This window comes from Solanum tuberosum, unplaced genomic scaffold (assembly GCF_000226075.1).
Source record: "Solanum tuberosum cultivar DM 1-3 516 R44 unplaced genomic scaffold, SolTub_3.0 scf00474, whole genome shotgun sequence".
Taxonomy (NCBI): Eukaryota; Viridiplantae; Streptophyta; class Magnoliopsida; order Solanales; family Solanaceae; genus Solanum; species Solanum tuberosum.
In genome coordinates this window covers 302,871-327,243 of record NW_006239392.1, presented here as the reverse complement: position 1 = coordinate 327,243, position 24,373 = coordinate 302,871, and the positions used below count along the sequence as shown (strand labels likewise).

Below are 24,373 nucleotides of genomic sequence, written 5' to 3'. Positions count from 1 at the left end.
ATGCCCCCCCCCCCCCTTCAACCCCCTCTTTACCATATTCTGATTCCAAACAGTAAACCAAAGGAATTTGTTGATACAGTTGAATTTCAACTGGGAAGGTCAATCACGTTTATGTGCTTGGCTGTTATATTGTATACGTTGGGTAGACCACTACAAGTTAGATTCTGTAAACTGCTTGTTAGTATATTTATATATATGAGATACAATATTTTCTATATAATGTGTCTTCACTTGGGTTTGAAAAAGTATTCTTGTTGAACTTTGACACCAAAGTATTATGATTGTTAAACAGAAGGCAAGTATACTATGTTAGATTACTAATTAAAATCATAGGCTTTCAACAACTTTAAAACACAAAATTAGAAGAAAAGATGTCTACCATGAGCCATTATGTCTTTGATTAAAATGTGAATCTAAATGCAGACTTAAATGATTAAGATATTTTTAAATTTGATCATTAAATGACTAAGATATTTTAAAATTTGATCATTAAATGATTAAGGTCATTTATTTTTCAGTTTATGAACTTATATAATTTATTTATTTGTAAATATGATAAATATACAATTTAGATTTAAAAAATAATCAAATAATTTAAATAAATATATATATATATATATATTTAAATTATTTGACTTTAAAATTAAAATATTTATGTTTGCTTGTGTTGGTGGTAGTGAAGGTAAGTGCTAGTGGCTAGTAATGGTGGTATTGATAGTTGTGATGGTGAAGTTGGTGCTAATTGTTATAGAAGAAGTACTTGGTGTTTCAGTGACTTGCGTGATAGTGACAATGGTGGAGTTAGTTCATGTTAGTAGTTGGTAATGTTGGTAGCAGAAAATTGTGGTGGTTGACTAATATTGGTGATAGTAGTGAGGCAGAGGTGGTTGATAATAAAGATTGTCTGTAGTGGTGGCATTGATAGTAGTGGTGGCGGCCCCAACAATGACGACGGTGATGGTGAATATGATTATAATAATAATAATAATAATGGATATGATACGTAATAGCGACTAACAATAGTATTTTTGACAACAATGATATTTGCCAATGGTGGCTATGAAGCCAGGATGGTGGTTGACAATGATGGTGGTGGTGGTTGTGACAACTAAGATAGTTAGTGTGGTGACTGATGATTGTCAATTGAGTGATTGTGAAAATTATCCACACAAATATATCTCTTAATAATATTAAGAATTGTTTAAGATTTTAAAGATTAAAACCTATGTAGATCAAATAAGTGTTTTAATTTTCATATAAATAAATGCACTTAATAGGGATAAGGCACAAGTATCCCCTCCCCCCTCCCATCCTCTAGATTATGACCAAAATTTCAGATACACATCTTAACTAAATTGAGGTCCTATTACCTCTTCGAACTCATTTTTTTTTTGTAATTTTGTACATCTTTTGGCTTACGTGGCACACTCTGTGACTTCACGTAGTTGAGGCGCGTGGGAGATGTTTGAATGTCACGTAAGCCAAAAAGGTGGACAAAAGTACTGAAGAAAAAAATTGGTTCAGGAAGGGTAATAGGACATTAGTTTAATTAAGATGTGTCTCTGAGATTTCGGTCATAGCCTAGGAGGGTACTTGTGTCTTATCCGCACTTAATAATCTAATCATGAACCATTCAAATTAGTAAAAACTATGTGTTATGCAAATAGTGATATATATTTAGTCTACCTAGCTATAGTTTAAATTGTTTATTTAAATTATGATGGTCAATAATAATTAATTTAGATTAAGGATAAAATTGAAAAATAAAATTACTTAGTTGAATAATCAGTTTTTGTTTTCACGTTCAATTTAAATACGTTTTTAATAAAAAAAAATTTAATTAAAACTTTTACAATTTGTTTAGAAGTTGGAGCTAGGGTAAAAGAAAGTTTTAAATATGCCTATATATATATACTAGTAAAATTATCCACGCTTCGCGCGAAAACTTAATATCACGAAATTTATAAAATAATACTTAAAATCTATTCGTCATTAAAACTAAAACATTATATTATTTTACATACAAGATTACGTAGAAACAAACATTAATAATGTAAAGTAAAATGAAAATTATTACATCTTATCATTTATCCTTAGTAACATAAGCATAAAGTAATGACTGCAAAAATACGTACCAGGATCTGTAACATAAGTAATGGTGTAAGTGAGCCACTCAACATGAACAAAGTACACAAATATTTAATTGTGAAGAATAAGAAGAGGAGGAGGTTTAGAATTTTCGTTGTTTTAAAATAAGAAGAAATCCCTCTATTTATAGACAATAAAGGGTAGTATGAACAAATGTTTATTGTGCCTTATCGGAATGGTTACAACTATTTGGAAAAGTTGCAATCCTTCGGAAAGGTCACAACCTTTCATAAAAGTCTCAACTTTTCATAAAAGTCCAACTTTTCATAAAAGTCCCAACTCTTCATTAAAGTCGTAACTTTTCATAAAAGTCACAACTTTTCATGAAAAGGGAATGCTAGTTTTGGAAATAAATAAATTAAAAGGAAATTTTGATTTGTGGTGGCGCCACGTAGGCGGACCTAAGGTTCTCTTATATATATATATATGACACTAGTTTCACGGCACGTGCGTTGCACGTGTGTATCGTATATATAATATATGATGTTGTAAAATAAAATTAATATTACTAAATTAAAGCTTTTTAGTAAATAATTATAATTGAACGAACATAGGACAAGTGTTTTTAAATGATTAATCCATATTGTCATAGAGTTTCTTGTATTTTGAGATCAATATGACTAGATATCATTAAAACATTTCAAAATACATTCAGAGTTTAAATATGAGAGAAAATGACATTTCTTTAGTAGTACTATTTCTTACTTCACTCAATTTTGTAAACAAATCTAACCAACAAAATCGGAAAAAAAAATTATTCATTCAAAAAATGTCACCAATAGCCTTCCTCTTGAGGTTATGAACATAAATGATGTACACCATTTAAGTACAAATTTTGTCTTAAATATTCATACTTGAAATTTAGTATGTGCATGATACTAAAAAGAATTACCATAAGTATTTCAATACTTTATCTTTATATGTAATATATCTTTTATAAAATATTATTACTCAATTAATATTTGAGTAAGACTATCATAGAGAGGTAATTTTACCAAAAAAGTATACTTTGTTGTTATCATGAATGATGGTTAAATAAAAGTTTGAGCGTATGTCAAATATTTAGCTTGACCAATTCTTTGTTATAGATATATACACTTCAATAGAATAGTTTTATTTTAATATATGAATAACATCACCTATGGTAAAAAAATATTTCATTTCATTAAGTTTCTACCTTATATTTGTGGAATTGTAGTCTTCTCCTTTTTTTCTGCCGCATACATACCATATAGTTGTTGTCTAATAAATGTATCTAGTATCTTATAGAAGTTGTATCATGATATAAAATATTTAAATTTTTCAATAATAAAAATTAATAGATGAATAAAATTTAAAGTATTATTCATAGAATCATTAATTTGATTTAAGATCATTTAATGATCAATCACTATTTACTTATCTATTTTTATATAACTAGTAAAGAGTGTATCTTGTGACATAAAGAAAAATTATATGGAACAATACATAGCCAATGAAGAAGGAAGACAAAAATATATGTGCATGCTATATTCACTCTGGTGTTCCATTTGATTTAAATCTCTTGCCATCAACACTTTACTTTCTCCGTTCATTTTTACATACATATTTATTAAAAATAATTATTATCATGGCTATATTATCATATTATAAGTAAAAGTAAAAATTTATTTTTGAAATAGTGAATTTAACATCCAAACTAATAATTCAATGGACTATGTTGATGCCCATTGTTTTAGCGAAATTAGGAAGAAACTCCTTCATTTGAGGGTAATTGAATAAAAAAACAAAGAAGAAATATCTTACCCAAATCATATGCCTTTTTTCATATCTGTTTAATAGTATTGTCTCTCCCACAACTTTTTGTCACTGTTAATTCATGAAAATCGTAAGAAAAAAATATGAGTGTGAGAATTGATGAATGATTTGCTACAATTTGTTCACCAACTCTTTCTTATGAGGTACCTCGAATTTCGTTGAGTTTCGAACTTATTCAATTTTACAAATAACACTTGAGATTTTTTAAGAAGAAGAGTAGAGAACTTAAATAAATTGTAGTTTAAAAGTATGAAGAAACGCCTTGTAACGACCTGATTTCCGTCGTTATGAAAAAACCAATGGAGAAAGAATTGGGGCCAGAAACTTTTTTGTAGTAACTTGGATTTTCCCAACCTAGTCCAGATTTGGACGAAATCGGAGTCATTAAGGTGTAGAAAAATCTGGTAACAATCAGGTGAATCATTTATGATTTTGATTACATGAGTAGTTAGATAACTCGTTAAGGAATCCGTACGACTTTACGGAATTGAATACGGGCGAGTAGAGCTCCCGGAATCGATCTTAGCGTAAAGAGTATTTATTGAGCGTCGTGGCTTAGAGGTGTGTTGTGAAATGAGAATTTTGGAATTCTTGAAATAACTCTCTGTCTCGAGAATGCCGCTTTGGCGCTGGGTGTTTGCCGCTTTAGCGGGGCCGCTATGGCGAGGTGGTGGCTGCTGTGGCGGGCCTGATGCGAATTAAAGTCGTTAATAAATCCCTAAACGACCTCATTATGCACTTTTTGACTTTTATAGCTAAGGAACGACCCCCAGGCGATTCCTACTCGTTTTTCACCATCCTTGAGGCTAAGGGTAAGCTTTTCACTCCCCGAATCCATTTTTCGATCCGTAGAATGTAATAGAATGGGTGAATATTGATGGGAGAGGGTTTGTTCTAGATTCTATGGTGGAAACAACCCTAATTTGGATAATTGGGATCATGGATTTGATCTAGGGTTCATAGAATTGTTAGTAATTCGGGTAATTAGTGATTGTTTATTGATTCCCGTATTATATTGATTGTTTGTAGACCAAGAACAAGTGGAACGAATCCGGAAAGGGAAGGATCAAGTTTCTTAGGGTTTCAAGCTTGTTTCGAGGTAGGTGATGGTTGTGATTCTATGATTGTGTGATGTATGTTTGTTCTTGCTTCATTATGATACATGTATGTATGCGAATGTTGCATTATTGATCACCCTTGTTGTAATTGAGGATAATTGAATAATTGTATGCCATGAATCACCTCTTGTTGTATGATTGTGAGAATATACATTGTGATTGTGATTGTGGTTTGTAGAATGGGCGGGTGTCACGATCCGACACACTAACTGGGATCGGTTGCCACGTTCCAGCATAACTAACTTGGATCGAATTGCCACGTTCTGGCATAAATATGAAATCAGATTGCCATGTTCCGGCATAACTAACTTGGATCGAATTGCCACATTTCGGCATGCTAACTGTTTATGTTTGGGTTCCATGAGAGAACCATTGAATTGGGTTCCATGAGAGGACCATTAAATTGTGTTGTGTATCTACTTGTGATGAGTTCGTTCATATCTTGTTGTGCATCTACTTGTGATGAGTTCGTTCATATCTAATGATAATTGATATTGAAAGACGGTACGTTGCTCTAAATTGTTATAACTGTGATATGTTCGAATCGTGAAGTTGTTCATTGTTCGTATGTGTTAATGATATTGTATATGTTCTATATGTGCATGTGATTATATTATTGTATTGACTAATATATGTTACACTTAGTGGGATAGCCGCGTGATCCTACCAGTACACGGTGGTTGTGTACTGATATTGCACTTGCTCTTATTTTTGTTGAGTACAGGGCATCTTCCGGCGGCTATTGACAGACCTCGTTTAGAAGATCAGTGATTGCCGATTCGAATTCAAGGGTGAGCCAGTTCTTCCGGGCTACCTTGAGTTCTCGTTTTGTCTAGTCCATCATATTCAGACTTAGACTAGTTCTTTAGATGATTTTCTCGTTTAGACTTATGAATCTTGTTAGAGTTTTGGTACATTGACTTTCAGGTTCTAGGTTATTTCTTCCGCATTTGTTAGTTATTGTTGAACTTTTGTTAGAGTTTATATGCCTTAGTTTTTAGATTGATTGCTTGGTTTGGGTTGTAGTAGTGGTTCTCCCACCGGATTGTTAGTGTGGGTGCCAATCACGACGGTCTGGGTCGTGACAAGACCGTCGTGACAAAGTTGGTATCAGACCCCTAGGTTCGTTGATCTCATTGTACCAAAACGAGTCTAGTAGAGTCCTGCGGAACGGTACGATGACGTCCGTACTTTTCTTCGAGAGGCTATAGGACTTTAGGAAAAACTCCCTTCTTTCTACTCCTTCGTGCTATGACTTGAATCCAATTGGTATCTGGGTGATACAAATTGGTATCTTTCCTTCTTCACTCTATGGTCCGAACTAGAGTAACAAAAGTGGTAACACCATCACTAGCAAGAGAGGATGTGTATAGACTACTGACAGTCGAATAGAGTCTCCATTTGGAACAAGTATCCATTGCCTCGGATAGATGATTTTTTTGATCAGTTGCAAGGTACATCGGTTTTCTCTAAGATTGATTTAAGGTCTGGTTACCATCAGTTAAAGATTGAGGCGGTTAAGAATTGAGTTCGACCAAGTTGTGTGATTGAAATTAGTAGTTTTGTGGGCCTTGCTAGCTACTATTGTCGCTTGTGGTATGAGTTGAGTCCAATTGGTATCTCAACGAAGTAAACTAGATGTTGTGGTCACGACTGAGGGACCCCAAGCAAAGCAAATTGGAAACTGAGAAGATTCTAATTGGTATCTGGCCCTAGGGGTGGTGTGAATGCATGGATGATCAGGAATGGTCATCCATGGAGCGAAATAATTACTTATGAATTTGGAATTATCCGTGAATTGTATCACGCCCCGAGCCTACACCTCGAACGTGGCTGACACTCGAGAACCATTGTTGGCCCCAAGCGACCCCTTGGCCTGGCTTACTTACTCAACGGAAGACTTGAACACAAGATATATAGCTCATTGCAATAACTTAAAAGATAATAACTTAGCCAAAAATGGCAACTCCAGTCTTAACCGTATACAACTGAATGAATAAGACTAAAGAACTAATATTATCTATCTATGAAGACTCTAAAACAAAAAGGGATGTCGGGACAGGACCCCTGATCATCCTAACAACTAAAACTAGAGAGCAAATGATAAAAGAGTCCTCTGGAATGCAAAGAGGCTCACCAACTGACTCGGAGTGCTGAACCTGATCAACGAGGCGCTAGATACAGATCCTGGTGACCTGTGTCTGCATCATCAGACGATGCAGGCCAACTGGCATCAGTACATTAATTTACGAGTATGAGAGTTGGAATGCTAAACAATACATAGACTTGAAAAGATTCTGAAAGGACTGAAGAACCTACCCGGCTCAACTCAACTTAACATAACTGAACTCACTTCAATATAAAACAGTCTAAAAACAAGTGCAATATAAGGAAAAATTGTTTAAAACATGTTGTCAATTATGTGTATTTAGAAATACAATAGTAACTCTGTATGTATGCAAAGATACAATATGAACTCTGTTTATATATAAAAATACAAAATACTACTGTGGGAGTTTCTATAACCGACAACCATCACTTAAGAGCTATAGTGATGATACAACATTTTACCTCATGCTGCCAAGGACCGTCCTATACCTTGCCGGGGGTATAGAACCTAACTCACTAAGTGAATCCACTAGTTTATACTAAAAGCATCTTAAGGAGTCACCTAAAAAGTATGATCCTTTACTACCCATGATGGCTACATGGTTTATGGAGACTTGAGTTAATATGAACTCGCATCCCCATATCGGTGCTCAGTACTACTCCCAAAATATACTTAGCTCATATGTTTTTAAAACAAACTTCTTTCTTTGGTTTGAGATAATTACTCAAAACTTAGCTTAAAAGCTCTCTTGGAATCGATGTTCCCTTTTCTTAATACTTAGTTCCCTTATAGCTTTTTTTGAGAAATGAACTCAACTCTTTACTCTTTGCTTAACTTGAAACTTAAGTCTTTAAACAAAGTTAAAACGTTTGTTAAAAACTTTTGAAAACTTTAAAAACTTTGCTTTGACTTGCCTCTTAACTTCTCTTGACTTTGATCCTAACTTTCCTTGAATTGAATTATGGATTCAAGGTTAATGATCTCATGTTTATGGATGATTTCATGATGTTTATATGTACCTTAGAGTGTTGGAATCAACTAGTAAACATAGGTACATTGCTAAGGAACAAGTACGAAAACATGGGGGAAGAATGGGAAGAACTGACGTTCCATGCGCTCTGAGAGGCGCGGGGCGCCAACCCTTGAGATTCAGGGACCAAGTTGGGGTGCTCTGGCTGGAGTGGCGCCGTAGAGCTCAACATTCAGATACCCCTTTTTGGGTATCTGAGAGGCACGACGCGCCAGGGCCCTCTCCAGGTGTTCCTAGACTTTTCTTCTTCGTTTTTCAACTCTAAACCCTCCCAATCAACTTAGTTCTTTCCCCAAACACTTACAATCGATTATATCCTCAATGTATACCAGATTCAACTTAAAATTACACCCAAAAACATGAATCAAATCGCAAGAAACTCCAACCACACAACCCACAAGAAATTCAACGAAACTTTCAACAATATTCATCAAGAACTCAATTTTAAACTTTCAAAGACTTAAATTCGCTGAATTGAATCATGGCTAGAGCGTGGGTGAAATAACCCAACGCTATATTACCTCACATACCTTTTTAGGGATCACCTTCGATGAAATCCACAAGCTATCCTTGGCGAAATCGACGAATCTTGAACCTTCTTCTCCTTTCTCCTCTTTTCTCCTGTTCTCCAAGCCCTAGCATGAAAATCACTTTTCTAAAACTGACTAAAATATGACTTAAGCCCAATTAAACTTCTAAAAATGAATTCGAATAATTAAGTAAGGAAAAGACTAAATTACCCTTCCAAAATTCAGATTAGACTTTTCTTAATCCAACAGCCCAACTTTCAAAAAGAATAACTTACTAATACGAACTCGGAATCGTGCAAACTCAACGGTGTTGGAAAGATCATTCCAAGAGCTTTCCAACCATATCTGGAAATACTCACAACTCATATTGAGCTAGGAGTTATTCCATTTGAAGTTGACCAAAACTCAACTTATTCTAACTTAACAATTTTTTCCAGATTTTCATTCTTTCTAAAAATGAGTATTTCCAATTATTGGCTTCTTCCTAGTTATTTCAAATTGCGAGATGTTAAAATATCTCCCCCTTGAGAACATTCGTCCTCGATTTAGATTACTCTTACTAGGCTAAGGGTGTAACATCAAGTTCAAACACCCAACAAGCAAATGCAAACAAACAACATGCTCACTCATAATTTAAAGAGTACTAAGAAGAGAATTAGTACCTTGGTCTGCATTTTCTCCGGATTCGAAGAGATGTGGATATTTGTTCTTCATATCCTCCTCAGCTTCCCAAGTAGCTTTCTCAACAAATTGGTTCCCCCAATCACGACGGTCTGGGTCGTGACACGCCTCTATTTATATCTACCAAAAAGTAGTATGAATAGGTGTTAACTGTGCCTTATCCAAAAAGTCACAACCTTTCGAAAAAGTCACTGCTTATCGGAAAAGTCACAACCCTTTGAAAAAGGCACAACTCATCAGAAAAGGCACAACCCTTTAGTAAAGTCACAACCCTTCGAAAAAGTCACAACTCATTGAAAATGTCACAACCCGTCAAAAAGTCACAACCCTTTGAAAAATTCGCAACTCATTGAAAAGTTACAATCCTTTATTTTGAAAATGTATCTACTTTCAATATGATAAAATTAATTAAATTAATAAATAAAATAAATTGAGTATTTTTAATTGAGAGTATTATAGTAATTCAACATTCAAATTTGGGAGTTCATGCTTTTAAGTATGTATAAGTATGTCTGTGTTTGTATATATACTAGATAAGCAAGCCCGTGCTAAGCACGGGCCCAACACAATTGATTATGCACACAAGTTATTTTAGTAGCACATTCAAAAGTTATCTTCATGTTCTCATACTTGGTTCATAATTACAAACTTATGTACAAGAACTGAAAAGTTATAAATTAAATGTGTATCCGTCCTATATATTGATTTTCATATTAGTGAGTAAGTAGTACAATGTCATTGCAATGAAGAAGTTGATAATATTATTGCATATATGTAAGAAAGCAAATGCATCTGCTTTGTGTATTACACAAATTTCAACTTATGCTCATATGATAATTCTCTTTTCGAACTTAAAAGGCTTCTCTAGAGAAAATTGAGAGACATGTTCTTCAAATTGATCACAATAGCCATGTTGCCATTAAGATTAGCCACCAAAATGCTGTAGAAAACATGACCAAGTGCCTCCACATGATTTTATTGGAATTGTTGATTTTAAAAATCCAATTTAAAAACAAAACATTGCTATGTAATCATGAAAACCAAAGAATTGAAAAATAACATCAAATTTCTTTCCTTCTCTAAGTTCGTTCCTGCAAAACCAGGAAGAAAAATAATGTCTTACATAAAAGAGAGGACACTTTGGCTAAAGCTCTTCATTTACTGGACTCGGAAAATTTGCTTACTACCAAATTTATTTATCCCAAAAATAAAAAGAAAATACTTTTTGATATAGAAGCATCATCTATTGACTACAAATTTCAAGTATTTCTTGGGAGTAACAATGTCACACAAGTAGATATGAGAATTAAGATGGGCGTCTTCTCCTTATCAGTTCTAAAATATTTCGAGTAGACTCCCTACATGTGATTACTTAGGTCAGATGGTAAGTGTTGAAGCTCCTGTTAGTGTTCGCTCTTTATCAGAGGTATCATGAGACATAGATACAATTCTAAACCTATTGATAGAACATATAAATTATTACCCTGTATTTTGTTTTTAATATATAACCCGTCTCATTTCAGCCTTCAAGTACCTTTCTTGTCCATTTGTTTACCTCAAGTCAGTAACTCCAAAATGGCAAGAGAACTTTTCATTGTTAATGATATCTTTGATAGAGCATTTTCTACTAACAGCTTGCTCAAACATGTTGGTCACTTTCCATGTTAATGCAGTGAGCCTCAAGTCCATTTCTCGTGATTATAGATGCTAGAATAACTATAATATTCAGACGTTGAAGAGTCTAAAGACATCTCGGAAGCATTTGACAAAGAAGGGTTATCCTCATCCTAGAGAGAAATCAGTAAGCATGTTAACTTCAAGTCATATGTATAATAAGTAATTACCGAGAAATAAAAAATGATTCAGAAACAATGAATTACATCAAGTGACTAATATGCTCTGCCTATTAAATTTGTAAGATTTAAGCTCTATCTGGTACACTAACTTTAAACTTTAAGTTACGGGACTTAGCACACAGGACCTTTGTTTGTTATAGGGGAACCATCTCTATTAGTCAAGCTTGACAGTCACTACCTAACGTTTTTGGTAAATAAAAATTCAATATGTCCGAGAATGAAAATGAGGACATATTCAGCAGAAAGTTTGAAAGTTTATTGAACCAAAATAAATGATAACCCAATTACTGCTTAAGGATAGGGCATACTTCAGGAAAGGTTGAGAGAAATAGAAAACCTGAACTCCACATGAAGTCCCATTTCATTAAAATTCATCACATATCAAAAGATAGAGATCATGCCAAATCATATTAACTTGTATTGATGAATTGTTTAAGGTAAATTTAATAGTAGGCTATGATTTTAAACATCCAATGCAGAAAAATACTTTATATATCTGCAGATAGACATGAACATAATCTAAAGCAAATACATACATATTACATAGAGTACAAAAGACAATTGATCTCGTGCTTCAATCATCTTAGGAATATCCTCATGCTAAAGGGAAGAAATTATCACTAACATGGTGCCTCCATTAGTTGGAGGCACAAGTTATTCCTAAGTTTAAATATCGATTCAAAACTATAAAAGATACTTTGAACAAGAAAAAGAAAGAAGCAGTAAACCAGTGAAAGTGAATTACCAACCTGACCAGCAAGTGAGAATAGCAAGATTCCCCTTGACCTCCTTGGGGAGTTGGCAGTTGAATTCATCAAAAGAATAAACTGAAAACTTAAAGGATGACAACACCTTTAAGCTTCAATCTTCATATCAATGTTTGATGAGCTATGAATAACTAAGGTTGTCTAAATCGAAATAAACTCAACTACATAGTAATCGTGAAGAAATAGAGATTACCTTGCAATGTATAAGCATAAATCTCATATCATATTTAAGCCAACATTCTCACCCTACCTGCAATCAAATCAGCCAAATAAACCAAAAAAAGGAGTGTGTAATCCATATAGTGACCCTAAATATCAACTCAACTAATTAAAATAATAAAATCAAATTCGAAGAAGTGAAATAATTAGCTTTAAGTTGTAGAGCATCTGTTAAAAGATCAAAGAATGCATATTATCAAGCACTTCTCTACTGATCTATATCGCAAGATCCCAACATTTACAAGTTATGCTCTTCTATATAATAAAAAAAAAAAGTTTTAGATTTTTCATTTCAGGTGAGATCTATAGCACAAGATCCCAGCATTTATTGTGAGGTGATCATCGGTGTCAGGTTGTGTTTGATGTTGTTGATTCTCTTGGTATTCCTAAAATGCAAACTTTAAGTATTGATGGTGTTTTAGATCAATCCCATTGTTCGAGGAAATATCTCGTTTAGTAAATGAAGAGTCCAACCTAATTATATTTAACAATTCTTTCCTAAACTATTACAATGGATCTAATAATTCCTTTCTCAGAAGATGGTCATAGCTTTCTAGAGCAATCCTTGGTGACTTATGTTTGTCATAGTTAATTTCAGATTCTTCAAAAAAAAGAGGTATAATTTTTTTAAAAAAAAACAGAGAAGTATAGGATTTGACTTTCGTACGATGAAACATTTATCCATACTGCATAAAGGAAGAACTGCAATCTTTCATTTAAGAGCAATTCTTAGGGGTGCAGTCCTGAGTCACAAACTACTACATTCATATTCACCTCATTTCTGCATAAGTAGAACTTGCTAGTAAGTCCACTAATAAACACTTCTAAACGATATCTAGTCAATAATCAAGTACAATGTTAAAGACCAATAAATTAGAGAATAAATAAATTTAAATCATTAGTCTTTATATCAGACAGAAGTTATCAAGGATTTTTCAATTGATAGTCATATTCTCAATAAGTAATCATCAGGAAAAAAAGAGAGGAAAAAACTCACTCTACATTTTCCTTTTCCTCAAGTTCATATAAATTAACCAAAGCAATGAAACTGCATTGAGAGGAAGAGAACTCAATGTACCATTAATCTTTATGCTTGTGTGTATTTGATTTTAGGAAAATCAAGTAGAATAAGAGATATCAAGTGCAAGTTAGAAGGAATTTTTTTTTGGTATGTGCATGTTAGTCCTTCTTTTCAACCAGAAAGTTACTACAGAGTAATTCAAATTGTGCCAAAAAGGAAAAACATAGCACAATTTTTTAAAAGGAGAACAAACGTGCACATACACGACTTTTATCCTTCAAGATTTGTGTTAGCAGCATTATATTAATGGACATTGCACGAAGATCATGTAAAGTTTTTTCCACCACACTGCTTTCTTTCTTTTCTTAGCGTCCACAACTCCCCTGTCTTGTTAGAAGCAAAGCTACTGTCAACAAAAATCTGATATTAAGGCCTTATGTAGGGGACACTCTATGAATTTTTTTTTCCTATAAATACATTTGTTGTAACCTAGAACAGCCCGTATATATATTGTTCTAAGGAGTTTTTCTTCTCCATATTTAATTCTCCACTACCCACTTCTACTTCTTGACAACTATCTTGTCTTTGATTAGATACACTTATTTACTTATAAGAAGAATAGTAGTTTCATGGTTAGAACTACTATAGATCAAGGCTAGATGTTGAACAATCATGAAGCTAATGACTATGTTAAACTTGGCAACTTAAGCAAATTGGAATAAAGTAAAGGATCACATTTACATGCTGTTTATTCTGTATTATTAAAGGATGTTGCGATTCCAAAGATGATCTTCATGAAAGATTAAGAAACTACACCGGCCAAAGCTTCAAAAGCAGCCTAGTGGTGTTAGGTTTCCCTCGTTACCTAAGCATCTAACTTACCATGCGAGTTTGGAGACTTCTGTTTTAGTTGCCCTGCATCATCATCATTATAAAAGTTGATTAAAAATTTTAGTGGCCGGTATGAAGTCGATGACTTAAGGGAGAAGAGGAATGCAATAAAGTCACAGCAAGCAGAAGAATTTAGCTAAACTATAAAGGATGTGACGATGTGAATGAAAATCATTTGCTATTAATTAAAAGTTAGGAAATTTTCTAATTAGCTTTAAGCGTTTATTTTCTTTGTTGATACTTACATAGATTACCACTAAGAGTGATGAATAGCATGCTGCAAAATGTGGATGCAATTATGTCTCAGACTGACTCGACACTAAGTATAATGTGTCAGTTTAATGCTATCAGTTTTCTCTGACTACTTGAGTTTATGAAGCTTAGCGTTGTATCGTATAGATATAATCTTCTAAAAATAGAAAATATGACTAATTTAAAACCAAGCTCTGCATTTGTTCTTATCATGTTCAAAAGGTTCCTTTTAGAAGTTCGCAAAGTTTGTATTCCAATAAATAAATTCTACATCTTTCACAAAGTACAATCTTCAAGAAAAATAATTTTACCAAATAAACAAAATAAAGTACGGCTATATATAAATCTTTAAACCTAAACCTAGGATAAAAGGCATGTAATCTGAAGTTCTGTTCAATGGGATGTAGCTTATTGACTGCTATGTGCATACATTGAAGGGAAATGAACAAGAAAGCCTTGAAGGTGCACTTATAAGGACTCGGTTAGTATAGATGCTTGAGTATTTTTTTAGAGAACCTTTTATTTCTTTCTTACATTTGGTTGTGAAGGGGTGTACGAAATGATTTCTGTATTTTTTCTAAGACGATGTTAATCCTACTTCTTACAAGAAATTGAAAATCAAGAAAGTCGGAATGTCACCATAACCTTGAAGACCAAAGCAGATGGGTTTGTTCATAGTAAATCGCAATTCCTCTGACCTAAAAGAGCATACACTAATATTAAGAAGTACTATAAAAATTTCAAGTGAAAAAAGAACATGAAGAAGAATCCCTATTCAAGTTGTTGGTTCAGACTGGCTACAAATTGCTTCTTGTTTAATTCAAACTGAAAGCTAAATGAAAATTTGAATAAATAAGTATCTATTGTCTTTATGAAAGAACAATCATTTTCATCAAAGAAGCAACCATGTTACACTTCAAAAAAAATCTGAAACAAAGCATCAAAATTGGAGAAACACTAATACTTACCCAGTTGTAATTTCTCCGATGTAGTTTCCCATCAATTTACACACTCTTCCACCTTGATTAAACTAACCCTTTAATGTAGTTTCAATCCCCTTAATAAAGAAAAAAAAACATTAATAGAGATAGAATTGAAAGAAAAACAAGATAGAGTCATAATATCCAACTAAGAAAGTGAAAAGAATTTTGCTCCATAGAACCACAAAAAGGAAGTATCAATTCATACCTTGTTTTAAAAAAATTCAGAGAATTTTCATACAAATGGATGATTCGAGATTCGTTTGAAGGATTTGCGATTGGTTTCGATGGTAACAATGGAGGGTAGCCCCCCCTCGAGGATTTGTCCATGGAGGAGTAAGGAGATCGGTGATACTTTCAGATTGTAATGAAATTTTATGGTGGAGACGGAGAGTGAGAGAGTGGAGAGATGAAGATTCTAGAGTGAACCTAAAGCTTCTCGAATGAACATAAAAAATATTTATGATGACTAACAAATCATAATTACAACTTTGCCCTCAGATGATTGGTATAATATCTGTTTTGCCATTGGTCGTTCTCCTCTTCACATTTCTATATAATAGAAATATATAATAAAAAATTAAGTATTTTTAAAATAATTAATTTTACAATGCCTTTGGCTATTTAATAGCATAGCATATAAAAATAAAAGGTTTTAATTTGCTACGACTCTTATCTACAATAACCAAATTATTGGCATACTGAAAATGCATATAAATAATATAAACTACTATTGATGTCTGTATTCTCAAGTCTATGTCCCAAAAAATCGGGTTTTTTTCCAAACAAATTTTAATTTCTACTAAGTAAAAATAAAAATATATGTACAATTAGGTCACTTGTGTTTTGAAATTTGCACTTGAAACATTATATCATATTGAATTAACAAATACTCCTCCTATCTCAATTTATATGACACATTTTCCTTTTTAGTTAGTATAAAAAAAGAATGACAAAATTTATTATTTGACAAATATTTAACTATATTACCAACATTTTATCCATATTGAATCTAAATTACTTGTAAAATAATTCATAAAGGTGTATTTTTATCAATAACGTTTCTTATATAACTAAATAAATGGAATAATGTATGTATGTACTTAAGTTTGAGGAAAATGGTCTAACCCCCCCCCCTCCCCCAAACCTTTACCTGAAATCCCAACTACACACTCTAACTTCACTTGTGTCCTATCACTCTCCCTCACCAAAGTCTGATTACAACATCTGAATACGCATTTCTATGATTATTGTTATGTTTTTTTTTATTGCCTTCATGTAAGAGATGAATGGGTTTACTTTGATACTCTAAGGTGGTACCATGTTGGTGTGTTAGATTTAAGTAGTGGGGAACCAATATAAAATGGTGGAAAAATTTCAGAATTTTTGGATATTAATGTATCATATTTTGAGTTGTGATAATGCTAAACTACACTTCATCCAATTCTAAGTGTAGGCGATCGCAATCTAGTATAAACTCAACGAAGAGTTGGGATCGATCCCACATGGAGTGATACGGTAGAGAATTCAAGTAGGAAATGAAAGACATTTACTTTTGGGAATACTTAGTTCCCTTATATTCATTTTGAAAAATGAAACTCGACTCTCCTCATTCTCATACTCATTTACTCAAGTCTTTAAACAAATTATAAATAATTTTAAAAGACTTCTCAAAATAGGGTTCATGCCGAATTATGGACGTAAACGACTCAATTAAAGGGTTTCAATAACCACATATAGGACTCAATACTTGGAACTCGGTAACTCCATAACTCAAGGACTCAATGATACTACTCATCTCAAGAATGCTCAACTCATAGGGTTCATGCGGAATTATGAGCATGACTGACTCAACTCAAGGACCTCCATGTACTACATACAGTAATCCCGTAATTATGAAATATAGTTTCAAAAAGGGTTAGGAACTCAATACTCAAGAACTTAGAACTTGAAGGTACTCCCCATCTCAAGAACACTCCATTCATAGAGATCATGCGGAATTATGGACATGAACGACTCGACTCAAGGATCTCAATGACAATATAGAACTCATGAGTACAACTCTTCTCATTCTCATATTTACTTCCTCAAGACTTAGTTCAAAACTATAGTTGATTTCGAAAGAATTCTCAATTTGACTCAAAGGACTCCCTCGAACTTTACTCTTAACTCTACCTTGAATTTGGAAAGTGAATTCAAGAGTTATGGTTTGGATATATAGGACTTCTCATTGATTAGATGTAGTTTGGATAGTTAAAATCAAGAAGAGAGCGAAGATACGTTTTAAAAGAACTTAGACAGAACGAACGACAGAAAATGAACGGGGGCAGGCGACCTCGCAATCCTGGCACAGGGCGCCAACCGCACATCAACTGCAGCCCATTTCTGGCCCACTGCAGGTGTAGCGCGCCAACCCTCCTAGCACATCTGTGGCGTGTCAGCCCTCCTAGCTTATCCGTGGCGCGTCATGCCACCCCTTCCCCAAAATGTTCTAACGATTTTTTCTTCTCGATTTTTGGCCCTAATTCACCTAGAACGATTGATTTCTTCCAAACTCTCTTAGATTCGTATACCCAACATAAGTAAATGAAAACCTACTCAAATATCCTTAATAAAAAACCCTCAAACTCAAGCCCTCTCCTCAAGAACTCATCAAACTCCAATAATAAAGATTGAAGAACGAAACTTCAAGTAAACTCATCAAGAACTTCAATACACAAATTTCATGGACGAATTTGATAAAGAAACTCATGATTGGCGTGTGGGTGAACCAACCCATCACTATGAAGAGTTACACACCTCAAAGAACTAGGTTCTTGGCGAAATCTTGGATGAACGCTAGGAACCTTGAACTTTTTCTCCTCATGAACCTTCTCTCTAAAGCCCTAAACGTTTTGGGGATGAATGAAACTGATTCTAATCAGTTTAGACCCTAAATTGGGTGTAATTCACGCTTAGACTAAGTGGGAGTAAGGAAAAGACTAAAATACCCCTTCTTAGTTCGGGTGAAAAGGCCCTATCTAGAGAGGCTGCACTCAAACGGTCATATCTACCTCATCCGAACTCGGATTTTAGCAAACTCGGTGGCGTTGGAAAGAGGACTCAAAGATCTTCGATTTGATACCTCATGGGACACCTAACTCATTATGTGCTAAAATTTATGGTCATTTGAAGTTGACACAAAACTTAAAAGAACTTACGGATGACTTGAATGAGTTTCTCTTCAGTTCTTTTTGGAACTCGAGGTGTTACATCTAGTGACCTTGACACCTAAGAAAATTTAAATTATTTGATAAAATCTTACTCACAACGAAGAATGGTTCCATTCTTAGCTCAAAAAATTTTGGGGTGTTACATTTAATGAGAACCAAGGTCACCCAAAGAATATCGGAACAGGTTCAGCCAGTAGGCTATTTATGGCTAGAGAATAAGTATAAGATATAGCAAAGGAGAGAATCCTGTAAGGACTCTCCTTAAGAAAACGACATACTATCAGGTTGTTAATTGTATTCAAAGTAAGTTTATGAATTATTTAAAATTATTTTTCTCGTTGTTTCACTTTAATATCAGTATCTAAATCTTTTACTGAGGTTGTGAAGTTCAATACAGTTGTAAATTTCATAAGGTGCGTTTTTTTATGTTACATGATATTAGTGTAGTAATATGTAAAACTTCTTCTCGTTCATAATTAATTTGCTGGTGGTTGAAAAAATTAACCTACACCTTAATATCTTTGTTTTGTTTGGAAAAGTTGATAAGGATTTCGTAGAAGAAGTTTTGTAATGAACTCAAACCTGCTCACCCTCGTTTAATAAATTCTCATTAGTGATAATAGTTACTTGACATAATCAGTTGGTTTTGTTTAAATAACTCATATAGTTGTGGAAACATCATAAGGACATAAATCGTTCAACTCTTAGGAAATATTAAGTGATAGTCTAGGGACTGGTTGCATATCAAGAACTCGAATATTTGTAATTCCATGAAAACCAACAAACAACACAACCCATTTTGATATTATTTATCTAACTACTGCTATTTGAGCTCTAATTATTCAAAATCTCTTCAATATTTATGGAATAGAATTTGACCCTTAAATTTGGTATTTGTCCCAGTAGTAGGCTATTTTCTTCTTTTTCCTAGTGTGATTCGGCCCCAACCTTGTTTTGGTTATTATATTTGCATATGATCACATTACATCATGTGAAGGTGTTTCTTAAGCGTTTCAAATTTATCATCACATGTTTGATTGTTTTAGTTATGAAATAGGTTGATCATGGCACAAGAAGCAGCACGACGAGCACAAGATGCACAATGCATAATATCGCTAATGACGCTATAGACTGAAGGTATTCAAATACTCCTTCACTATAGCAGCACGAACTTGGCTCCACAACTTGCCAACAAAATCTATCACCGCATGGGCAGAGTTCGTCAATATGTTCTTAAATAAGTGGTTCCCTCTAAGTAACCACTACAATTGTCAAATAAAATAAGAAGCAGGTCAACTGATCTCTAATATGGCCACACACATAGAACTATTGACCAAGAGATTTACGAAAAATAATCTAAGATGAGTTAAAACGGTCAAATATGTGCAAGTTATCAAGGGTAAATTATGCTTAGCAGATGATGCAAAGTTAAGAGGCTCCTCCAATGCAATTTGAGGAAGCTAATTATGTGAACAATTCTTAGAACAAATATCAATGCTAGAGCTGCAAAGGTCAGAACTATCAGAGTCAATGGATACCACAACCGCAAGTTTAGCATAACCAATGGACCGGGTATCAAAAATGAAGTAATTAGAGTAAAGGTCAATACAAAAATAACAATAACTTCGGAAATAAAAGTGCAAATTTGTACGTACCTCCTAGAGGGAAGATATCTAACTCACAACAGTGGTGAATGGTGCTTGAGATTGCTTTACAGAACTAAGAGAGGACATATGCAAAAGTTCGCACCATGTCTGAGATGGTCAACTCCCATACTGCCTCTATCCAAAATCATGAAATGCAAATGAGAGACATCGTAAGAGATCAAAACTGCCTCAAAGGGCAGCTTTCAAGAAACACTATTGAGTAATCTATCTCATTTCATGGAAATCATCACTTGAAGTAGCAGGTTGGTCCCAAAAGAGGTAGAAAAGTTTGAAGTTGTTGAACCGACTATAGTTATATATTGTTATCTCCTATATTCAGGTTGGCAAAAAACAGAAACAAAAAAGATGAAACAAACAGAAAAATAGAATCCGAGTCCACAGAACCCACTGTGTTTTCTTAAGAAATTTAATTCCCTCAAGTACCCGAGGTTACAGATTAATTCCTCCCAAGATAAAATGGATTAACTATTACAGAAGTAGTGGTACCTCAAACTTCACTAATTTCAGCGAACGCAAGAACATCAATGAGAGCACACATAGACTCTGTCGATCGACAATTTATTTTTGTAAGAAAATGTATGCAGAGAGGAAAATTTTTCAGTGAATGAAAAACAGAAGAAACCTCTTATGTATAGCCATTTACAACAAGGAACGCATCTATTCAGACAATGGTGTCTTTTCAGAATGTTGTGTCTTTTTGGGAAAAGTAACGCCTTTTCGGAAGGAACAGGTCCCTTCAGAACATTTTTACCGTTACATGCGAATTTCAAATAAATTTCGTTATGCGAAATTAATTATGTTAATTAACTAACATTCTGAATTAATTTATAAGAGAAAGAAAATCAATTAATGAGATTGAATTTAAATAAATTTTGTCCAAAAATTTATCAATCAATCACATCATTTGCCAAATCCAAATCCAAAGCCGAGTTTGAGCAAGCGACGAAGACAACGGCGCGAGGGAGCACCATCTTCTTAACCCTTTAAGAACTAAAGGAAGTGTTTCCTAATATAAGGACAACAATTTTCCTTTCTTTACCAATACGGGAGAAATGACTTTTCATTTTCCCTCCAAAATTGGTTCCCCCACATTTCCATTTTCTCTTCTTATTTCCCATTCACACCTTGCTAAAACCCAACAGTTATGATTACCAACAAAAAAGGAAACCACAAAGAAGAGATAAAATTAACTCGCCGGCTTAGCTCTATTGCTTAGGTAGATGAAGTAAAAAAGAAGGAATATTTGGGACCTTTCACCATTGGCTATCATGAGTTTTCTAGTAATAGGGATAACATCGACTTGATTCCTTTGGTTATTGATAAGCATTCCTGTCTATGTAAGACGTAGTCCTCTCATGTTTAGAGGGTACTCTATGACATAAAAAATCATATGTCCGTAAATACGATTTAAGGGATGATCTTCTTCTTTTTTCTTTTCAGTAGGTTCATTATAAAGACTAAATTTTTGGAATATTTTCTCTTTTTTTAAGATAAGTAATTTATAGGCAAAGTAGTATTGGAATGATTTGGATCATGCATGGTTCTCTTCGCCGTTACGATTTTGCATTCCTTTCCCCCCCTTCTTCTTGTTTTTCCGGCAACTCAATTACTTTCGCATTAAAAACATTTTAAAAAAAATTAAGTACCATATAATAGATAGCTCGATGAAATGGATGATGACATGACCGAACAACAGGGTAGTGGGATTCACAAGTTTCTAGAGGACGACATTAAGACTTTGCTTATCAACAAGAGTAGAATGAAGAGTTTTAATTACCTACATTAGATGCAGACTACATTATAAGAGAGGACATGAAGATTAAAGACGTGTCCAGGAAACATGTAGTGTATTTCCTCCCCTCTATGCCATAAATAAACTTTCAAGCAGTGGCCAAATAATGAAATTACTAGATAGTTAGTCCATTATTAGCATACCAGAAAAGTACTTCATTCTATAAACTTTCATGACACTTTTCTCTAACATGGATGACGATTTTAATTTAATCCTATTTTTTTTTATCTCTGGACTGTTTTGCGAATGGAGTTTCCAGTCCTTCCCTTGGTATTTTGTCTGAAAGCGTCAATGTTTTAAGTTCTAGCGGTAGTAATGCTGATGAGGAGGGATACGTTTCCAATATTTAGTTACATAATTATAAACATAATAATTCTCACAGCCCCACCAAAGGAGTACCCTACAACTAGAACATAGAACTTTGATTCTTTCAGACAAGAGACCAAGGGAAGGACTAGAGACTTGATTTGCTAAATAGTCTGGAGACAAAAAAGAATTATGATTAAACTGAAAATACATATCCGTTGTTCGATAAAAGTGTCCTGAAAATTTATGAAATGAAGTTCTTTTCTGGTATGATAAAAAATGGACTAACTATCTTATGATTTCATCCTTTGGACATTGCTCAGAACTTTATTAATGATTTAGAGCGGAGGAAAGGCACTACATGTTTATTGTCCACATATTTAATCTTCATGTCCTCTCTAGTAATGTAGTTTGCAGGTAATTAAGATTCTTCATCCCATTCCTACGGATAAGCAACCGTTTTAAAGTCGTCCTTTGGAAACTTGTGAATCTCACTGCCATGATGTTCAGTCATGTCATCATTCGATTCATTAGATCTATCTAGTTATGTTGTACATCCATCATTTCATTTATTTTTTAATGAACAATTACCGGAAAAGCAAGAAGAAGGGATAAAAATAATTGCAAAACTGTAATGGCGGAGAGAGAAGCATTTATTACTTAAATCATTCCAATATTAATTTACTTATAAATTATTTACCCTACAAAATAAAAATTCTTCCAAAAGTTCAATATTTATAATGAATTTAGTTGGAAAAAGAGAAGATTACCTTTATAGTATATTTACGGACATATGATTTGTTAAGTAATGGAATACCTCTGAGCATGATTTATTTTTTCATCTTCCCTCTTTAAACCATTGTATATGTCAACACATTGAAATACTTTTGCTAGTGCAATACCCTAGCGATAGACAACATTGCAAAATATACACATCATCATATCATATCATATCCTATCATATATTATTAAAAGTGGAAACTCAAAAGATGAAAAGTTGGATACCATTTTACCCCTAGACTAAATTAGACATCTAATTAAGTAAATATTAAATAATATTTTAATTATTTTTTAAATTGTAAGTTATCTATTAGAAAGACAATGAAATAATTATTAATTAAATTGTAAGTTACAATGAATTATTGTTTAATAGACTAATTCAATTATCTAGAAAAATGAATGGGTTCTTTGTCAATTAATTGATACTTCATAATAAAATCTATTCGTATTACTAGAGTTAACATATGTAAGTTGTAACGATGAAATTACAACACATTCATGATATATATATATGTATAGATAATGGTGTATATATATAATTACTTGCTATTCATAATTAAAATCCAAGTTAGCTGAAATGTCTTTTCTTTTAAATATTACTACATTATGCATATGATTTTTTATATAACACATACAATATTTTTAGGAAGAGTTAGGACTACTAGCAATTAATTTCTATTAACAACCTTCATTTATCTTCATAAATATTACTATTTATTTATCACTTACGTGCATGCCTCTTCTTTGTAAAGATAATTAGGAGAATTGAAAAGTTTTATTGAGCTATAAATATGTAGACTTATTAATTAGGAGTAATAAATACATGAAAGGAAATATTCAAAGAATGCAAATCAGAAAAGAAAATTCAATTAGCCATTAGAATCTACTTCACTACCGCTTCTTCTGGTTAGGTTCTTTTAAGAAATTACACAAAATTAATTTGTTGAAATGCAAAATCATTACATAGCAATATACATGCATATTATTACCCTAGTTTGAAACCCAAAGGACACAAATTTAATTTAATTTATTATGTTGTAGTTTGAAAGTGTAAGAAGTATACAACTATATTTATAATAGGAAAAGTTCCTTGAACATAAACCAAGTCATTAAATTCATGTCATCTATATAGATTTGATTTATAAAATTTTAAAAATTGGTAACATTAATAGGTATTAAAATAGATTTTTTTCTTATTGGAAGAAGGTCGAAAGCT

The 24,373-nt window shown here is 33.2% G+C and overlaps 1 long non-coding RNA gene across 8 annotated transcripts; it reads right to left on the bottom strand.

The window, feature by feature from the left end:
* Positions 1 to 10,166: 10,166 nt before the first annotated feature.
* Positions 10,167 to 15,815, bottom strand: LOC107058248 (uncharacterized). Of its 8 annotated transcripts, XR_001471898.1 has the most exons (5): positions 15,609 to 15,815; positions 15,389 to 15,477; positions 14,160 to 14,192; positions 13,254 to 13,304; positions 10,167 to 12,287 (listed from the first exon to the last, which is right to left on the bottom strand). It is a non-coding gene; the product is annotated as an uncharacterized lncRNA (long non-coding RNA). The 8 variants fall into 8 exon arrangements; XR_001471894.1 differs by having other exon boundaries at positions 10,167 to 11,201; positions 12,020 to 14,192; XR_001471897.1 differs by having other exon boundaries at positions 10,167 to 10,505; positions 12,020 to 14,192.
* Between the last annotated feature and the right edge of the window lie 8,558 nt (positions 15,816 to 24,373).